The sequence below is a fragment of the Triturus cristatus genome, chromosome 2_1, assembly GCF_964204655.1.
Source record: "Triturus cristatus chromosome 2_1, aTriCri1.1, whole genome shotgun sequence".
Taxonomy (NCBI): domain Eukaryota; kingdom Metazoa; phylum Chordata; class Amphibia; order Caudata; family Salamandridae; genus Triturus; species Triturus cristatus.
The window spans coordinates 1,199,248,983-1,199,268,606 of record NC_140581.1 but is presented as its reverse complement, the minus strand read 5'-3'; positions in this window follow the sequence as shown (position 1 = coordinate 1,199,268,606).

Sequence of the window (19,624 nt, the reverse complement as noted above, 5' to 3'; positions counted from 1 at the left end):
CTGGCCTAATAGCTAAGGTTTTAACTCTTACTCTGGCGTAATAGCTAAGGTATTATCTCTTACTCTGGCCTAATAGCTAAGGTCTTAGACTCATACTCTGGCCTAATAGCTAAGGTCTTAGACTCGTGCTCTGGCCTAATGGTTAAGGTCTTAACTCTTACTCTGGCCTAATAGCTAAGGTCTTAGACTCATACTCTGGCCTAATGGTTAAGGTCTTAACTCTTACTCTGGCCTACAGGTTAAGGTCTTAACTCTTACTCTGGCCTAATGGCTAAGGTCATAGACTCTTACTCTGGCCTACTGATTAAGGTCTTAACTCTTACTCTGGCCTAATAGCTAAGATCTTAACTCTTACTCTGGCCTAATAGCTAAGGTCTTAGACTCGTACTCCGGCCTGATGGTTAAGGTCTTAACTCTTACTCTGGCCTACAGGTTAAGGTCTTAACTCTTACTCTGGCCTAATTGCTAAGGTCTAAGACTCGTAATCTGACCTAATGATTAAGGTCTTAACTCTTACTCTGGCCTAATAGCTAAGATCTTAACTCTTACTCTGGCCTATTAGCTAAGGTCTTAGACTCGTACTCTGGCCTACTGGTTAAGGTCTTAACTCTTGCTCTGGCCTACTGGTTAACGTCTTAACTCTAACTCTGGCCTAATTGCTAAGGTCTTAGACTCGTCCTCTGGCCTACTGGTTAAGGTCTTAACTCTTGCTCTGGCCTACTGGTTAAGGTCTTAACTCTTACTCTGGCCTAATAGCTAAGGTCTTAGTCTCATACTCTGGCCTACTGGTTAAGGTATTAACTCTTACTCTGGCCTAATGGTTAAGGTCTTAACTCTTACTCTGGCCTAATAGCTAAGGTCTTAACTCTTACTCTGGCCTAATAGCTAAGGTCTTAGACTCGTACTCTGGCATAATGTTTAAGGTCTTAACCCTTACTCTGGCCTAATAGCTAAGGTCTTAACTCTTACTCTGGCCTAATAGCTAAGGTCTTAGACTCGTACTATGGCCTACAGGTTAAGGTCTTAACTCTTACTCTGGCCTTATAGCTAAGGTCTTAACTCTTACTCTGGCCAACTGGTTAAGGTCTTAAATCTTACTCTGGCCTAATAGCTAAGGTCTTAGACTCGTACTTTGGCATACAGGTTAAGGTCTTAACTCTTACTCTAGCCTAATAGCTAAGGTCTTAAACTCGTAATCTGGCCTAATAGCTAAGGTCTTAACTCTTACTCTGGCCAAATAGCTAAGGTCTTAACTCTTACTCTGGCCTAATAGCTAAGGTCTTAGACTCGAACTCTGGCCTAATGTTTAAGGTCTTAACTCTTACTCTGGCCTAATAGCTAAGGTCTTAACTCTTTCTCTGGCCTAATAGCTATGGTCTTAACTCTTACTCTGGCCTAATAGCTAAGGTCTTAGACTCGTACTCTGACCTAATGGTTAAGGTCTTAACTCTTACTCTGGCCTAATAGCTAAGGTCTTAGACTCGTCCTCTGGCCCACTGGTTAAGGTCTTAACTCTTGCTCTGGCCTACTGGTTAAGGTCTTAACTCTAACTCTGGCCTAATTGCTAAGGTCTTAAACTCGTACTCTGGCCTAATGGTTAAGGTCTTAACTCTTACTCTGGCCTAATAGCTAAGATCTTAACTCTTACTCTGGCCTAATAGCTAAGGTCTTAGACTCGTACTCTGGCCTACTAGTTAAGGTCTTACCTCTTACTCTGGCCTACTGGAAAAGGTCTTAACACTTACTCTGGCCTAATAGCTAAGGTCTTAGACTCGTTCTCTGGCCTAATAGCTAAGGTCTTAACTCTTACTCTGTCCTACTGGTTAAGGTCTTAACTCTTACTATGGCCTAATAGCTAAGGTCTTAGACTCTTACTCTGGCCTACAGGTTAAGGTCTTAACTCTTACTCTGGCCTAATAGCTAAGGTCTTAACTCTTACTCTGGCCTAATAGCTAAGGTCTTAACTCTTACTCTGGCCTAATAGCTAAGGTCTTAGACTCATACCCTGGCCTAATAGCTAAGGTCTTAGACTCGTGCTCTAGCCTAATGGTTAAGGTCTTAACTCTTACTCTGGCCTAATAGCTAAGGTCTTAGACTCGTACTCTGGCCTAATGGTGAAGGTCTTAACTCTTACTCTGGCCTACAGGTTAAGGTCTTAACTCTTACTCTGGCCTAATAGCTAAGGTCTTAGACTTGTAATCTGGCCTAATGATTAAGGTCTTAACTCTTACTCTGGCCTAATAGCTAAGATCTTAACTCTTACTCTGGCCTAATAGCTAAGGTCTTAGACTCGTACTCTGGCCTACTGGTTAAGGTCTTAACTCTTACTCTGGCCTAATTTCTAAGGTCTTAGACTCGTACTCTGGCCTAATGGTTAAGATCTTAACTCTTACTCTGGCCTAATAGCTAAGATCTTAACTCTTACTCTGGCCTAATAGCTAAGGTCTTAGACTCGTACTCTGGCCTACTGGTTAAGGTCTTAACTCTTACTCTGTCCTAAAAGCTAAGGTCTTAGACTCGTACTATGGCCTACAGGTTAAGGTCTTAACTCTTACTCTGGCCTAATAGCTAAGGTCTTAGACTCGTACTCTGGCCTACTGTTTAAGGTCTTAACTCTTACTCTGGCCTAATGGATAAGGTCTTAACTCTTACTCTGGCCTAATAGCTAAGGTCTTAACTCTTACTCTGGCCTAATAGCTACAGTCTTAGACTCGAACTATGGCCTACAGGTTAAGGTCTTAACTCTTACTCTGGCCTAATAGCTAAGGTTCTAGACTCTTACTCTGGCCTACAGGTTAAGGATTTAACTCTTACTCTGGCCTAATAGCTAAGGTCTTAACTCTTACTCTGGCCTACTGGTTAAGGTCTTAGACTCCTACTCTCGCCTAATAGCTAAGGTCTTAACTCTTTCTCTGGCCTAATAGCTAAGGTCTTAACTCTTACTCTGACCTAATAGCTAAGGTCTTAGACTCGTCCTCTGGCCTACTGGTTAAGGTCTTAACTCTTACTCTGGCCTAATAGCTAAGATCTTAACTCTTACTCTGGCCTAATAGCTAAGGTCTTAGACTCGTACTCTGGCCTACTGGTTAAGGTCTTAACTCTTACTCTGGCCTACTGGAAAAGGTCTTAACACTTACTCTGGCCTAATAGCTAAGGTCTTAGACTCGTTCTCTGGCCTAATAGCTAAGGTCTTAACTCTTACTCTGTCCTACTGGTTAAGGTCTTAACTCTTACTCTGGCCTAATAGCTAAGGTCTTAGACTCTTACTCTGGCCTACAGGTTAAGGTCTTAACTCTTACTCTGGCCTACTGGTTAAGGTCTTAACTCTTACTCTGGCCTAATAGCTAAGGTCTTAGACTCATACTCTGGCCTAATAGCTAAGGTCTTAAACTCTTACTCTGGCCTACAGGTTAAGGTCTTAACTCTTACTCTGGCCTAATAGCTAAGGTCTTAGACTCGTACTATGGCCTACAGGTTGAGGTCTTAACTCTTACTCTGGCCTACTGGTTAAGGTCTTAACTCTTACTCTGGCCTAATAGCTAAGGTCTTATACTCGTACTCTGGCTTAATGGTTAAGGTCTTAACTCTTACTCTGGCCTAATAGCTAAGGTCTTAGGCTCGTACTATGGCCTACAGGTTAAGGTCTTAACTCTTACTCTGGCCTACTGGTTAAGGTCTTAACTCTTACTCTGGCCTAATAGCTAAGGTCTTAACTCTTACTCTGGCCTAATAGCTAAGGTCTTAGACTCGTACTCTGGCCTACTGGTTAAGGTCTTAACTCTTACTCTGGCCTAATAGCTAAGGTCTTAACTCTTACTCTGGCATAATAGCTAAGGTCTTAGACTCGTACTATGGCCTACAGGTTAAGGTCTTAACTCTTACTCTGGCCTACTGGTTAAGGTCTTAGACTCCTACTCTCGCCTAATAGCTAAGGTCTTAACTCTTTCTCTGGCCTAATAGCTAAGGTCTTAACTCTTACTCTGGCCTAATAGCTAAGGTCTTAGACTCGTCCTCTGGCCTACTGGTTAAGGTCTTAACTCTTACTCTGGCCTAATAGCTAAGATCTTAACTCTTACTCTGGCCTAATAGCTAAGGTCTTAGACTCGTACTCTGGCCTACTGGTTAAGGTCTTAACTCTTACTCTGGCCTACTGGAAAAGGTCTTAACACTTACTCTGGCCTAATAGCTAAGGTCTTAGACTCGTTCTCTGGCCTAATAGCTAAGGTCTTAACTCTTACTCTGTCCTACTGGTTAAGGTCTTAACTCTTACTCTGGCCTAATAGCTGAGGTCTTAGACTCTTACTCTGGCCTACAGGTTAAGGTCTTAACTCTTACTCTGGCCTACTGGTTAAGGTCTTAACTCTTACTCTTGCCTAATAGCTAAGGTCTTAACTCTTACTCTGGCCTAATAGCTAAGGTCTTAACTCTTACTTTGGCCTAATAGCTAAGGTCTTAGACTCATACTCTGGCCTAATAGCTAAGGTCTTAGACTCATACTCTGGCCTACTGGTTAAGGTCTTAACTCTTACTCTGGCCTAATAGCTAAGGTCTTAGACTCATACTCTGGCCCAATAGCTAAGGTCTTAAACTCTTACTCTGGCCTACAGGTTAAGGTCTTAACTCTTACTCTGGCCTAATAGCTAAGGTCTTAGACTCGTACTATGGCCTACAGGTTGAGGTCTTAACTCTTACTCTGGCCTACTGGTTAAGGTCTTAACTCTTACTCTGGCCTAATAGCTAAGGTCTTATACTCGTACTCTGGCTTAATGGTTAAGGTCTTAACTCTTACTCTGGCCTAATAGCTAAGGTCTTAGGCTCGTACTATGGCCTACAGGTTAAGGTCTTAACTCTTACTCTGGCCTACTGGTTAAGGTCTTACCTCTTACTCTGGCCTAATAGCTAAGGTCTTAACTCTTACTGTGGCCTATTAGCTAAGGTCTTAACTCTTACTCTGGCCTAATAGCTAAGGTCTTAGACTCGTACTCTGGCCTACTGGTTAAGGTCTTAACTCTTACTCTGGCCTAATGGATAAGGTCTTAACTCTTACTCTGGCCTAATAGCTAAGGTCTTAACTCTTACTCTGGCCTAATAGCTAAGGTCTTAGACTCGTACTATGGCCTACAGGTTAAGGTCTTAACTCTTACTCTGGCCTACTGGTTAAGGTCTTAGACTCCTACTCTCGCCTAATAGCTAAGGTCTTAACTCTTTCTCTGGCCTAATAGCTAAGGTCTTAACTCTTACTCTGGCCTAATAGCTAAGGTCTTAGACTCGTCCTCTGGCCTACTGGTTAAGGTCTTAACTCTTACTCTGGCCTAATAGCTAAGATCTTAACTCTTACTCTGGCCTAATAGCTAAGGTCTTAGACTCGTACTCTGGCCTACTGGTTAAGGTCTTAACTCTTACTCTGGCCTACTGGAAAAGGTCTTAACACTTACTCTGGCCTAATAGCTAAGGTCTTAGACTCGTTCTCTGGCCTAATAGCTAAGGTCTTAACTCTTACTCTGTCCTACTGGTTAAGGTCTTAACTCTTACTCTGGCCTAATAGCTGAGGTCTTAGACTCTTACTCTGGCCTACAGGTTAAGGTCTTAACTCTTACTCTGGCCTACTGGTTAAGGTCTTAACTCTTACTCTTGCCTAATAGCTAAGGTCTTAACTCTTACTCTGGCCTAATAGCTAAGGTCTTAACTCTTACTCTGGCCTAATAGCTAAGGTCTTAGACTCATACTCTGGCCTAATAGCTAAGGTCTTAGACTCGTACTCTGGCCTACTGGTTAAGGTCTTAACTCTTACTCTGGCCTAATGGATAAGGTCTTAACTCTTACTCTGGCCTAATAGCTAAGGTCTTAACTCTTACTCTGGCCTAATAGCTAAGGTCTTAGACTCGTACTATGGCCTACAGGTTAAGGTCTTAACTCTTACTCTGGCCTAATAGCTAAGGTCTTAGACTCTTACTCTGGCTTACAGGTTAAGGATTTAACTCTTACTCTGGCCTAATAGCTAAGGTCTTAACTCTTACTCTGGCCTACTGGTTAAGGTCTTAGACTCCTACTCTCGCCTAATAGCTAAGGTCTTAACTCTTTCTCTGGCCTAATAGTTAAGATCTTAACTCTTACTCTGGCCTAATAGCTAAGGTCTTAGACTCGTACTCTGGCCTAATGGTTAAGATCTTAACTCTTACTCTGGCCTACAGGTTAAGGTCTTAACTCTTACTCTGGCCTAATTGCTGAGGTCTTAGACTCGTAATCTGGCCTAATGATTAAGGTCTTAACTCTTACTCTGGCCTAATAGCTAAGATCTTAGCTCTTACTCTGGCCTAATAGCTAAAGTCTTAGACTCGTACTCTGGCCTACTGGTTAAGGTCTTAACTCTTGCTCTGGCCTACTGGTTAAGGTCTTAACTCTTACTCTGGCCTAATAGCTAAGTTCTTATACTCGTACTCTGGCTTAATGGTTAAGGTCTTAACTCTTAATCTGGCCTAATAGCTAAGGTCTTAACTCTTACTCTGGCCTACTGGTTAAGGTCTTAGACTCCTACTCTCGCCTAATAGCTAAGGTCTTAACTCTTTCTCTGGCCTAATAGCTAAGATCTTAAATCTTACTCTGGCCTAATAGCTAAGGTCTTAGACTCGTACTATGGCCTACAGGTTAAGGTCTTAACTCTTACTCAGGCCTACTGGTTAAGGTCTTAACTGTTACTCTGGCCTAATAGCTAAGGTCTTAACTCTTACTCTGGCCTAATTGCTAAGGTCTTAGACTCGTCCTCTGGCCTACTGGTTAAGGTCTTAACACTTACTCTGGCCTAATAGCTAAGATCTTAACACTTACTCTGGCCTAATAGCTAAGGTCTTAGACTCGTACTCTGGCCTACTGGTTAAGGTCTTAACTCTTACTCTGGCCTACTGGAAAAGGTCTTAACACTTACTCTGGCCTAATAGCTAAGGTCTTAGACTCGTACTCTGGCCTACTGGTTAAGGTCTTAACTCTTACTCTGTCCTACTGGTTAAGGTCTTAACTCTTACTCTGGCCTAATAGCTAAGGTCTTAGACTCTTACTCTGGCCTACAGGTTAAGGACTTAACTCTTACTCTGGCCTACTGGTTAAAGTCTTAACTCTTACTCTGGCCTAATAGCTAAGGTCTTAACTCTTACTCTGGCCTAATAGCTAAGGTCTTACACTCATACTCTGGCCTAATAGCTAAGGTCTTAGACTCGTACTCTGGCCTAATGGTTAAGGTCTCATCTCTCACTCTGGCCTACAGGTTAAGGTCTTAACTCTTACTCTGGCCTAATAGCTAAGGTCATAGACTCTTACTCTGGCCTACTGATTAAGGTCTTAACTCTTAGTCTGGCCTAATAGTTAAGATCTTAACTCTTACTCTGGCCTAATAGCTAAGGTCTTAGACTCGTACTCTGGCCTAATGGTTAAGGTCTTAACTCTTACTCTGGCCTACAGGTTAAGGTCTTAATTCTTACTCTGGCCTAATAGCTAAGGTCTTAGACTCGTACTCTGGCCTACTGGTTAAGGTCTTAACTCTTACTCTGGCCTAATGGATAAGGTCTTAACTCTTACTCTGGCCTAATAGCTAAGGTCTTAACTCTTACTCTGGCCTAATAGCTAAGGTCTTAGACTCGTACTATGGCCTACAGGTTAAGGTCTTAACTCTTACTCTGGCCTAATAGCTAAGGTCTTAGACTCTTACTCTGGCCTACAGGTTAAGGATTTAACTCTTACTCTGGCCTAATAGCTAAGGTCTTAAGTCTTACTCTGGCCTACTGGTTAAGGTCTTAGACTCCTACTCTCGCCTAATAGCTAAGGTCTTAACTCTTTCTCTGGCCTAATAGCTAAGGTCTTAACTCTTACTCTGGCCTAATAGCTAAGGTCTTAGACTCGTCCTCTGGCCTACTGGTTAAGGTCTTAACTCTTACTCTGGCCTAATAGCTAAGATCTTAACTCTTACTCTGGCCTAATAGCTAAGGTCTTAGACTCGTACTCTGGCCTACTGGTTAAGGTCTTAACTCTTACTCTGGCCTACTGGAAAAGGTCTTAACACTTACTCTGGCCTAATAGCTAAGGTCTTAGACTCGTTCTCTGGCCTAATAGCTAAGGTCTTAACTCTTACTCTGTCCTACTGGTTAAGGTCTTAACTCTTACTCTGGCCTAATAGCTAAGGTCTTAGACTCTTAATCTGGCCTACAGGTTAAGGTCTTAACTCTTACTCTGGCCTACTGGTTAAGGTCTTAACTCTTACACTTGCCTAATAGCTAAGGTCTTAACTCTTACTCTGGCCTAATAGCTAAGGTCTTAACTCTTACTCTGGCCTAATAGCTAAGGTCTTAGACTCATACTCTGGCCTAATAGCTAAGGTCTTAGACTCGTACTCTGGCCTACTGGTTAAGGTCTTAACTCTTACTCTGGCCTAATGGATAAGGTCTTAACTCTTACTCTGGCCTAATAGCTAAGGTCTTAACTCTTACTCTGGCCTAATAGCTAAGGTCTTAGACTCGTACTATGGCCTACAGGTTAAGGTCTTAACTCTTACTCTGGCCTAATAGCTAAGGTCTTAGACTCTTACTCTGGCCTACAGGTTAAGGATTTAACTCTTACTCTGGCCTAATAGCTAAGGTCTTAACTCTTACTCTGGCCTACTGGTTAAGGTCTTAGACTCCTACTCTCGCCTAATAGCTAAGGTCTTAACTCTTTCTCTGGCCTAATAGCTAAGGTCTTAACTCTTACTCTGGCCTAATAGCTAAGGTCTTAGACTCGTCCTCTGGCCTACTGGTTAAGGTCTTAACTCTTACTCTGGCCTAATAGCTAAGATCTTAACTCTTACTCTGGCCTAATAGCTAAGGTCTTAGACTCGTACTCTGGCCTACTGGTTAAGGTCTTAACTCTTACTCTGGCCTACTGGAAAAGGTCTTAACACTTACTCTGGCCTAATAGCTAAGGTCTTAGACTCGTTCTCTGGCCTAATAGCTAAGGTCTTAACTCTTACTCTGTCCTACTGGTTAAGGTCTTAACTTTTACTCTGGCCTAATAGCTAAGGTCTTAGACTCTTACTCTGGCCTACAGGTTAAGGTCTTAACTCTTACTCTGGCCTACTGGTTAAGGTCTTAACTCTTACTCTGGCCTAATAGCTAAGGTCTTAACTCTTACTCTGGCCTAATAGCTAAGGTCTTAACTCTTACTCTGGCCTAATAGCTAAGGTCTTAGACTCATACTCTGGCCTAATAGCTAAGGTCTTAGACTCGTACTCTGGCCTAATGGTTAAGGTCTTAACTCTTACTCTGGCCTACAGGTTAAGGTCTTAACTCTTACTCTGGCCTAATAGCTAAGGTCTTAGACTTGTAATCTGGCCTAATGATTAAGGTCTTAACTCTTACTCTGGCCTAATAGCTAAGATCTTAACTCTTACTCTGGCCTAATAGCTAAGGTCTTAGACTCGTACTCTGGCCTACTGGTTAAGGTCTTAACTCTTACTCTGGCCTAATTGCTAAGGTCTTAGACTCGTACTCTGGCCTAATGGTTAAGATCTTAACTCTTACTCTGGACTAATAGCTAAGATCTTAACTCTTACTCTGGCCTAATAGCTAAGGTCTTAGACTCGTACTCTGGCCTACTGGTTAAGGTCTTAACTCTTACTCTGTCCTAAAAGCTAAGGTCTTAGACTCGTACTCTGGCCTAATGGTTAAGGTCTTAACTCTTACTCTTTCCTAATAGCTAAGATCTTAACTCTTACTCTGGCCTAATAGCTAAGGTCTTAGACTTGTACTCTGGCCTACTGGTTAAGGTCTTAACTCTTACTCTGGCCTACTGGAAAAGGTCTTAACACTTACTCTGGCCTAATAGCTAAGGTCTTAGACTCGTTCTCTGGCCTAATAGCTAAGGTCTTAACTCTTACTCTGTCCTACTGGTTAAGGTCTTAACTCTTACTCTGGAATAATAGCTAAGGTCTTAGACTCTTACTCTGGCCTACAGGTTAAGGTCTTAACTCTTACTCTGGCCTACTGGTTAAGGTCTTAACTCTTACTCTGGCCTAATAGCTAAGGTTTTAACTCTTACTCTGGCGTAATAGCTAAGGTATTATCTCTTACTCTGGCCTAATAGCTAAGGTCTTAGACTCATACTCTGGCCTAATAGCTAAGGTCTTAGACTCGTGCTCTGGCCTAATGGTTAAGGTCTTAACTCTTACTCTGGCCTAATAGCTAAGGTCTTAGACTCATACTCTGGCCTAATGGTTAAGGTCTTAACTCTTACTCTGGCCTACAGGTTAAGGTCTTAACTCTTACTCTGGCCTAATGGCTAAGGTCATAGACTCTTACTCTGGCCTACTGATTAAGGTCTTAACTCTTACTCTGGCCTAATAGCTAAGATCTTAACTCTTACTCTGGCCTAATAGCTAAGGTCTTAGACTCGTACTCCGGCCTGATGGTTAAGGTCTTAACTCTTACTCTGGCCTACAGGTTAAGGTCTTAACTCTTACTCTGGCCTAATTGCTAAGGTCTAAGACTCGTAATCTGACCTAATGATTAAGGTCTTAACTCTTACTCTGGCCTAATAGCTAAGATCTTAACTCTTACTCTGGCCTATTAGCTAAGGTCTTAGACTCGTACTCTGGCCTACTGGTTAAGGTCTTAACTCTTGCTCTGGCCTACTGGTTAACGTCTTAACTCTAACTCTGGCCTAATTGCTAAGGTCTTAGACTCGTCCTCTGGCCTACTGGTTAAGGTCTTAACTCTTGCTCTGGCCTACTGGTTAAGGTCTTAACTCTTACTCTGGCCTAATAGCTAAGGTCTTAGTCTCATACTCTGGCCTACTGGTTAAGGTATTAACTCTTACTCTGGCCTAATGGTTAAGGTCTTAACTCTTACTCTGGCCTAATAGCTAAGGTCTTAACTCTTACTCTGGCCTAATAGCTAAGGTCTTAGACTCGTACTCTGGCATAATGTTTAAGGTCTTAACTCTTACTCTGGCCTAATAGCTAAGGTCTTAACTCTTACTCTGGCCTAATAGCTAAGGTCTTAGACTCGTACTATGGCCTACAGGTTAAGGTCTTAACTCTTACTCTGGCCTTATAGCTAAGGTCTTAACTCTTACTCTGGCCAACTGGTTAAGGTCTTAAATCTTACTCTGGCCTAATAGCTAAGGTCTTAGACTCGTACTTTGGCATACAGGTTAAGGTCTTAACTCTTACTCTAGCCTAATAGCTAAGGTCTTAAACTCGTAATCTGGCCTAATAGCTAAGGTCTTAACTCTTACTCTGGCCAAATAGCTAAGGTCTTAACTCTTACTCTGGCCTAATAGCTAAGGTCTTAGACTCGAACTCTGGCCTAATGTTTAAGGTCTTAACTCTTACTCTGGCCTAATAGCTAAGGTCTTAACTCTTTCTCTGGCCTAATAGCTATGGTCTTAACTCTTACTCTGGCCTAATAGCTAAGGTCTTAGACTCGTACTCTGACCTAATGGTTAAGGTCTTAACTCTTACTCTGGCCTAATAGCTAAGGTCTTAGACTCGTCCTCTGGCCCACTGGTTAAGGTCTTAACTCTTGCTCTGGCCTACTGGTTAAGGTCTTAACTCTAACTCTGGCCTAATTGCTAAGGTCTTAAACTCGTACTCTGGCCTAATGGTTAAGGTCTTAACTCTTACTCTGGCCTAATAGCTAAGATCTTAACTCTTACTCTGGCCTAATAGCTAAGGTCTTAGACTCGTACTCTGGCCTACTAGTTAAGGTCTTACCTCTTACTCTGGCCTACTGGAAAAGGTCTTAACACTTACTCTGGCCTAATAGCTAAGGTCTTAGACTCGTTCTCTGGCCTAATAGCTAAGGTCTTAACTCTTACTCTGTCCTACTGGTTAAGGTCTTAACTCTTACTATGGCCTAATAGCTAAGGTCTTAGACTCTTACTCTGGCCTACAGGTTAAGGTCTTAACTCTTACTCTGGCCTAATAGCTAAGGTCTTAACTCTTACTCTGGCCTAATAGCTAAGGTCTTAACTCTTACTCTGGCCTAATAGCTAAGGTCTTAGACTCATACCCTGGCCTAATAGCTAAGGTCTTAGACTCGTGCTCTAGCCTAATGGTTAAGGTCTTAACTCTTACTCTGGCCTAATAGCTAAGGTCTTAGACTCGTACTCTGGCCTAATGGTTAAGGTCTTAACTCTTACTCTGGTCTACAGGTTAAGGTCTTAACTCTTACTCTGGCCTAATAGCTAAGGTCTTAGACTTGTAATCTGGCCTAATGATTAAGGTCTTAACTCTTACTCTGGCCTAATAGCTAAGATCTTAACTCTTACTCTGGCCTAATAGCTAAGGTCTTAGACTCGTACTCTGGCCTACTGGTTAAGGTCTTAACTCTTACTCTGGCCTAATTTCTAAGGTCTTAGACTCGTACTCTGGCCTAATGGTTAAGATCTTAACTCTTACTCTGGCCTAATAGCTAAGATCTTAACTCTTACTCTGGCCTAATAGCTAAGGTCTTAGACTCGTACTCTGGCCTACTGGTTAAGGTCTTAACTCTTACTCTGTCCTAAAAGCTAAGGTCTTAGACTCGTACTATGGCCTACAGGTTAAGGTCTTAACTCTTACTCTGGCCTAATAGCTAAGGTCTTAGACTCGTACTCTGGCCTACTGTTTAAGGTCTTAACTCTTACTCTGGCCTAATGGATAAGGTCTTAACTCTTACTCTGGCCTAATAGCTAAGGTCTTAACTCTTACTCTGGCCTAATAGCTACAGTCTTAGACTCGAACTATGGCCTACAGGTTAAGGTCTTAACTCTTACTCTGGCCTAATAGCTAAGGTTCTAGACTCTTACTCTGGCCTACAGGTTAAGGATTTAACTCTTACTCTGGCCTAATAGCTAAGGTCTTAACTCTTACTCTGGCCTACTGGTTAAGGTCTTAGACTCCTACTCTCGCCTAATAGCTAAGGTCTTAACTCTTTCTCTGGCCTAATAGCTAAGGTCTTAACTCTTACTCTGACCTAATAGCTAAGGTCTTAGACTCGTCCTCTGGCCTACTGGTTAAGGTCTTAACTCTTACTCTGGCCTAATAGCTAAGATCTTAACTCTTACTCTGGCCTAATAGCTAAGGTCTTAGACTCGTACTCTGGCCTACTGGTTAAGGTCTTAACTCTTACTCTGGCCTACTGGAAAAGGTCTTAACACTTACTCTGGCCTAATAGCTAAGGTCTTAGACTCGTTCTCTGGCCTAATAGCTAAGGTCTTAACTCTTACTCTGTCCTACTGGTTAAGGTCTTAACTCTTACTCCGGCCTAATAGCTAAGGTCTTAGACTCTTACTCTGGCCTACAGGTTAAGGTCTTAACTCTTACTCTGGCCTACTGGTTAAGGTCTTAACTCTTACTCTGGCCTAATAGCTAAGGTCTTAGACTCATACTCTGGCCTAATAGCTAAGGTCTTAAACTCTTACTCTGGCCTACAGGTTAAGGTCTTAACTCTTACTCTGGCCTAATAGCTAAGGTCTTAGGCTCGTACTATGGCCTACAGGTTAAGGTCTTAACTCTTACTCTGGCCTACTGGTTAAGGTCTTAGACTCCTACTCTCGCCTAATAGCTAAGGTCTTAACTCTTTCTCTGGCCTAATAGCTAAGGTCTTAACTCTTACTCTGGCCTAATAGCTAAGGTCTTAGACTCGTCCTCTGGCCTACTGGTTAAGGTCTTAACTCTTACTCTGGCCTAATAGCTAAGATCTTAACTCTTACTCTGGCCTAATAGCTAAGGTCTTAGACTCGTACTCTGGCCTACTGGTTAAGGTCTTAACTCTTACTCTGGCCTACTGGAAAAGGTCTTAACACTTACTCTGGCCTAATAGCTAAGGTCTTAGACTCGTTCTCTGGCCTAATAGCTAAGGTCTTAACTCTTACTCTGTCCTACTGGTTAAGGTCTTAACTCTTACTCTGGCCTAATAGCTGAGGTCTTAGACTCTTACTCTGGCCTACAGGTTAAGGTCTTAACTCTTACTCTGGCCTACTGGTTAAGGTCTTAACTCTTACTCTTGCCTAATAGCTAAGGTCTTAACTCTTACTCTGGCCTAATAGCTAAGGTCTTAACTCTTACTTTGGCCTAATAGCTAAGGTCTTAGACTCATACTCTGGCCTAATAGCTAAGGTCTTAGACTCGTACTCTGGCCTACTGGTTAAGGTCTTAACTCTTACTCTGGCCTAATAGCTAAGGTCTTAGACTCATACTCTGGCCCAATAGCTAAGGTCTTAAACTCTTACTCTGGCCTACAGGTTAAGGTCTTAACTCTTACTCTGGCCTAATAGCTAAGGTCTTAGACTCGTACTATGGCCTACAGGTTGAGGTCTTAACTCTTACTCTGGCCTACTGGTTAAGGTCTTAACTCTTACTCTGGCCTAATAGCTAAGGTCTTATACTCGTACTCTGGCTTAATGGTTAAGGTCTTAACTCTTACTCTGGCCTAATAGCTAAGGTCTTAGGCTCGTACTATGGCCTACAGGTTAAGGTCTTAACTCTTACTCTGGCCTACTGGTTAAGGTCTTAACTCTTACTCTGGCCTAATAGCTAAGGTCTTAACTCTTACTGTGGCCTATTAGCTAAGGTCTTAACTCTTACTCTGGCCTAATAGCTAAGGTCTTAGACTCGTACTCTGGCCTACTGGTTAAGGTCTTAACTCTTACTCTGGCCTAATGGATAAGGTCTTAACTCTTACTCTGGCCTAATAGCTAAGGTCTTAACTCTTACTCTGGCCTAATAGCTAAGGTCTTAGACTCGTACTATGGCCTACAGGTTAAGGTCTTAACTCTTACTCTGGCCTACTGGTTAAGGTCTTAGACTCCTACTCTCGCCTAATAGCTAAGGTCTTAACTCTTTCTCTGGCCTAATAGCTAAGGTCTTAACTCTTACTCTGGCCTAATAGCTAAGGTCTTAGACTCGTCCTCTGGCCTACTGGTTAAGGTCTTAACTCTTACTCTGGCCTAATAGCTAAGATCTTAACTCTTACTCTGGCCTAATAGCTAAGGTCTTAGACTCGTACTCTGGCCTACTGGTTAAGGTCTTAACTCTTACTCTGGCCTACTGGAAAAGGTCTTAACACTTACTCTGGCCTAATAGCTAAGGTCTTAGACTCGTTCTCTGGCCTAATAGCTAAGGTCTTAACTCTTACTCTGTCCTACTGGTTAAGGTCTTAACTCTTACTCTGGCCTAATAGCTGAGGTCTTAGACTCTTACTCTGGCCTACAGGTTAAGGTCTTAACTCTTACTCTGGCCTACTGGTTAAGGTCTTAACTCTTACTCTTGCCTAATAGCTAAGGTCTTAACTCTTACTCTGGCCTAATAGCTAAGGTCTTAACTCTTACTCTGGCCTAATAGCTAAGGTCTTAGACTCATACTCTGGCCTAATAGCTAAGGTCTTAGACTCGTACTCTGGCCTACTGGTTAAGGTCTTAACTCTTACTCTGGCCTAATGGATAAGGTCTTAACTCTTACTCTGGCCTAATAGCTAAGGTCTTAACTCTTACTCTGGCCTAATAGCTAAGGTCTTAGACTCGTACTATGGCCTACAGGTTAAGGTCTTAACTCTTACTCTGGCCTAATAGCTAAGGTCTTAGACTCTTACTCTGGCTTACAGGTTAAGGATTTAACTCTTACTCTGGCCTAATAGCTAAGGTCTTAACTCTTACTCTGGCCTACTGGTTAAGGTCTTAGACTCCTACTCTCGCCTAATAGCTAAGGTCTTAACTCTTTCTCTGGCCTAATAGCTAAGGTCTTAACTCTTAATCTGGCCTAATAGCTAATGTCTTAGACTCGTCCTCTGGCCTACTGGTTAAGGTCTTAACTCTTACTCTGGCCTAATAGCTAAGATCTTAACTCTTACTCTGGCCTAATAGCTAAGGTCTTAGACTCGTACTCTGGCCTACTGGTTAAGGTCTTAACTCTTACTCTGGCCTACTGGAAAAGGTCTTAACACTTACTCTGGCCTAATAGCTAAGGTCTTAGACTCGTTCTCTGGCCTAATAGCTAAGGTTTTAACTCTTACTCTGTCCTACTGGTTAAGGTCTTAACTCTTACTCTGGCCTAATAGCTAAGGTCTTAGACTCTTACTCTGGCCTACAGGTTAAGGTCTGAACTCTTACTCTGGCCTACTGGTTAAGGTCTTAACTCTTACTCTGACCTAATAGCTAAGGTCTTAACTCTTACTCTGGCCTAATAGCTAAGGTCTTAACTCTTACTCTGGCCTAATAGCTAAGGTCTTAGACTCATACTCTGGCCTAATAGCTAAGGTCTTAGACTCGTACTCTGGCCTAATGGTTAAGGTCTTAACTCTTACTCTGGCCTACAGGTTAAGGTCTTAACTCTTACTCTGGCCTAATAGCTAAGGTCTTAGACTTGTAATCTGGCCTAATGATTAAGGTCTTAACTCTTACTCTGGCCTAATAGCTAAGATCTTAACTCTTACTCTGGCCTAATAGCTAAGGTCTTAGACTCGTACTCTGGCCTACTGGTTAAGGTCTTAACTCTTACTCTGGCCTAATTGCTAAGGTCTTAGACTCGTACTCTGGCCTAATGGTTAAGATCTTAACTCTTACTCTGGCCTAATAGCTAAGATCTTAACTCTTACTCTGGCCTAATAGCTAAGGTCTTAGACTCGTACTCTGGCCTACTGGTTAAGGTCTTAACTCTTACTCTGTCCTAAAAGCTAAGGTCTTAGACTCGTACTATGGCCTACAGGTTAAGGTCTTAACTCTTACTCTGGCCTAATAGCTAAGGTCTTAGACTCGTACTCTGGCCTACTGGTTAAGGTCTTAACTCTTACTCTGGCCTAATGGATAAGGTCTTAACTCTTACTCTGGCCTAATAGCTAAGGTCTTAACTCTTACTCTGGCCTAATAGCTACGGTCTTAGACTCGAACTATGGCCTACAGGTTAAGGTCTTAACTCTTACTCTGGCCTAATAGCTAAGGTCTTAGACTCTTACTCTGGCCTACAGGTTACGGATTTAACTCTTACTCTGGCCTAATAGCTAAGGTCTTAACTCTTACTCTGGCCTACTGGTTAAGGTCTTAGACTCCTACTCTCGCCTAATAGCTAAGGTCTTAACTCTTTCTCTGGCCTAATAGCTAAGGTCTTAACTCTTACTCTGACCTAATAGCTAAGGTCTTAGACTCGTCCTCTGGCCTACTGGTTAAGGTCTTAACTCTTACTCTGGCCTAATAGCTAAGATCTTAACTCTTACTCTGGCCTAATAGCTAAGGTCTTAGACTCGTACTCTGGCCTACTGGTTAAGGTCTTAACTCTTACTCTGGCCTACTGGAAAAGGTCTTAACACTTTCTCTGGCCTAATAGCTAAGGTCTTAGACTCATTCTCTGGCCTAATAGCTAAGGTCTTAACTCTTACTCTGTCCTACTGGTTAAGGTCTTAACTCTTACTCTGGCCTAATAGCTAAGGTCTTAGACTCTTACTCTGGCCTACAGGTTAAGGTCTTAACTCTTACTCTGGCCTACTGGTTAAGGTCTTAACTCTTACTCTGGCCTAATAGCTAAGGTCTTAACTCTTACTCTGGCCTAATAGCTAAGGTCTTAGACTCATACTCTGGCCTAATAGCTAAGGTCTTAGACTCGTACTCTGGCCTAATGGTTAAGGTCTTAACTCTCACTCTGGCCTACAGGTTAAGGTCTTAACTCTTACTCTGGCCTAATAGCTAAGGTCATAGACTCTTACTCTGGCCTACTGATTAAGGTCTTAACTCTTAGTCTGGCCTAATAGTTAAGATCTTAACTCTTACTCTGTCCTAATAGCTAAGGTCTTAACTCTTACTCTGGCCTAATAGCTAAGGTCTTAACTCTTACTCTGGCCTAATAGCTAAGGTCTTAGACTCATACCCTGGCCTAATAGCTAAGGTCTTAGACTCGTGCTCTAGCCTAATGGTTAAGGTCTTAACTCTTACTCTGGCCTAATAGCTAAGGTCTTAGACTCGTACTCTGGACTAATGGTTAAGGTCTTAACTCTTACTCTGGCCTACAGGTTAAGGTCTTAACTCTTACTCTGGCCTAATAGCTAAGGTCTTAGACTTGTAATCTGGCCTAATGATTAAGGTCTTAACTCTTACTCTGGCCTAATAGCTAAGATCTTAACTCTTACTCTGGCCTAATAGCTAAGGTCTTAGACTCGTACTCTGGCCTACTGGTTAAGGTCTTAACTCTTACTCTGGCCTAATTGCTAAGGTCTTAGACTCGTACTCTGGCCTAATGGTTAAGATCTTAACTCTTACTCTGGCCTAATAGCTAAGATCTTAACTCTTACTCTGGCCTAATAGCTAAGGTCTTAGACTCGTACTCTGGCCTACTGGTTAAGGTCTTAACTCTTACTCTGTCCTAAAAGCTAAGGTCTTAGACTCGTACTATGGCCTACAGGTTAAGGTCGTAACTCTTACTCTGGCCTACTGGTTAAGGTCTTAACTCTTACTCTGGCCTAATAGCTAAGGTCTTAACTCTTACTCTGGCCTAATAGCTAAGGTCTTAGACTCATACTCTGGCCTAATAGCTAAGGTCTTAGACTCTTACTCTGGCCTACAGGTTAAGGTCTTAACTCTTACTCTGGCCTAATAGCTAAGGTCTTAGACTCGTACTCTGGCCTAATAGCTAAGGTCTTAACTCTTACTCTGGCCTACAGGTTAAGGATTTAACTCTTACTCTGGCCTAATAGCTAAGGTCTTAACTCTTACTCTGGCCTACTGGTTAAGGTCTTAGACTCCTACTCTCGCCTAATAGCTAAGGTCTTAACTCTTTCTCTGGCCTAATAGCTAAGGTCTTAACCATTACTCTGGCCTAATAGCCAAGGTCTTAGACTCGTCCTCTGGCCTACTGGTTAAGGTCTTAACTCTTACTCTGGCCTAATAGCTAAGATCTTAACTCTTACTCTGGCCTAATAGCTAAGGTCTTAGACTCGTACTCTGGCCTACTGGTTAAGGTCTTAACTCTTACTCTGGCCTACTGGAAAAGGTCTTAACACTTACTCTGGCCTAATAGCTAAGGTCTTAGACTCGTTCTCTGGCCTAATAGCTAAGGTCTTAACTCTTACTCTGTCCTACTGGTTAAGGTCTTAACTCTTACTCTGGCCTAATAGCTAAGGTCTTAGACTCATTCTCTGGCCTAATAGCTAAGGTCGTAACTCTTACTCTGTCCTACTGGTTAAGGTCTTAACTCTTACTCTGGCCTAATAGCTAAGGTCTTAGACTCTTACTCTGGCCTACAGGTTAAGGTCTTAACTCTTACTCTGGCCTACTGGTTAAGGTCTCAACTCTTACTCTGGCCTAATAGCTAAGGTCTTAACTCTTACTCTGGCCTAATAGCTAAGGTCTTAGACTCATACTCTGGCCTAATAGCTAAGGTCTTAGACTCGTACTGTGGCCTAATGGTTAAGGTCTTAACTCTCACTCTGGCCTACAGGTTAAGGTCTTAACTCTTACTCTGGCCTAATAGCTAAGGGCATAGACTCTTACTCTGGCCTACTGATTAAGGTCTTAACTCTTAGTCTGGCCTAATAGTTAAGATCTTAACTCTTACTCTGTCCTAATAGCTAAGGTCTTAACTCTTACTCTGGCCTAATAGCTAAGGTCTTAACTCTTACTCTGGCCTAATAGCTAAGGA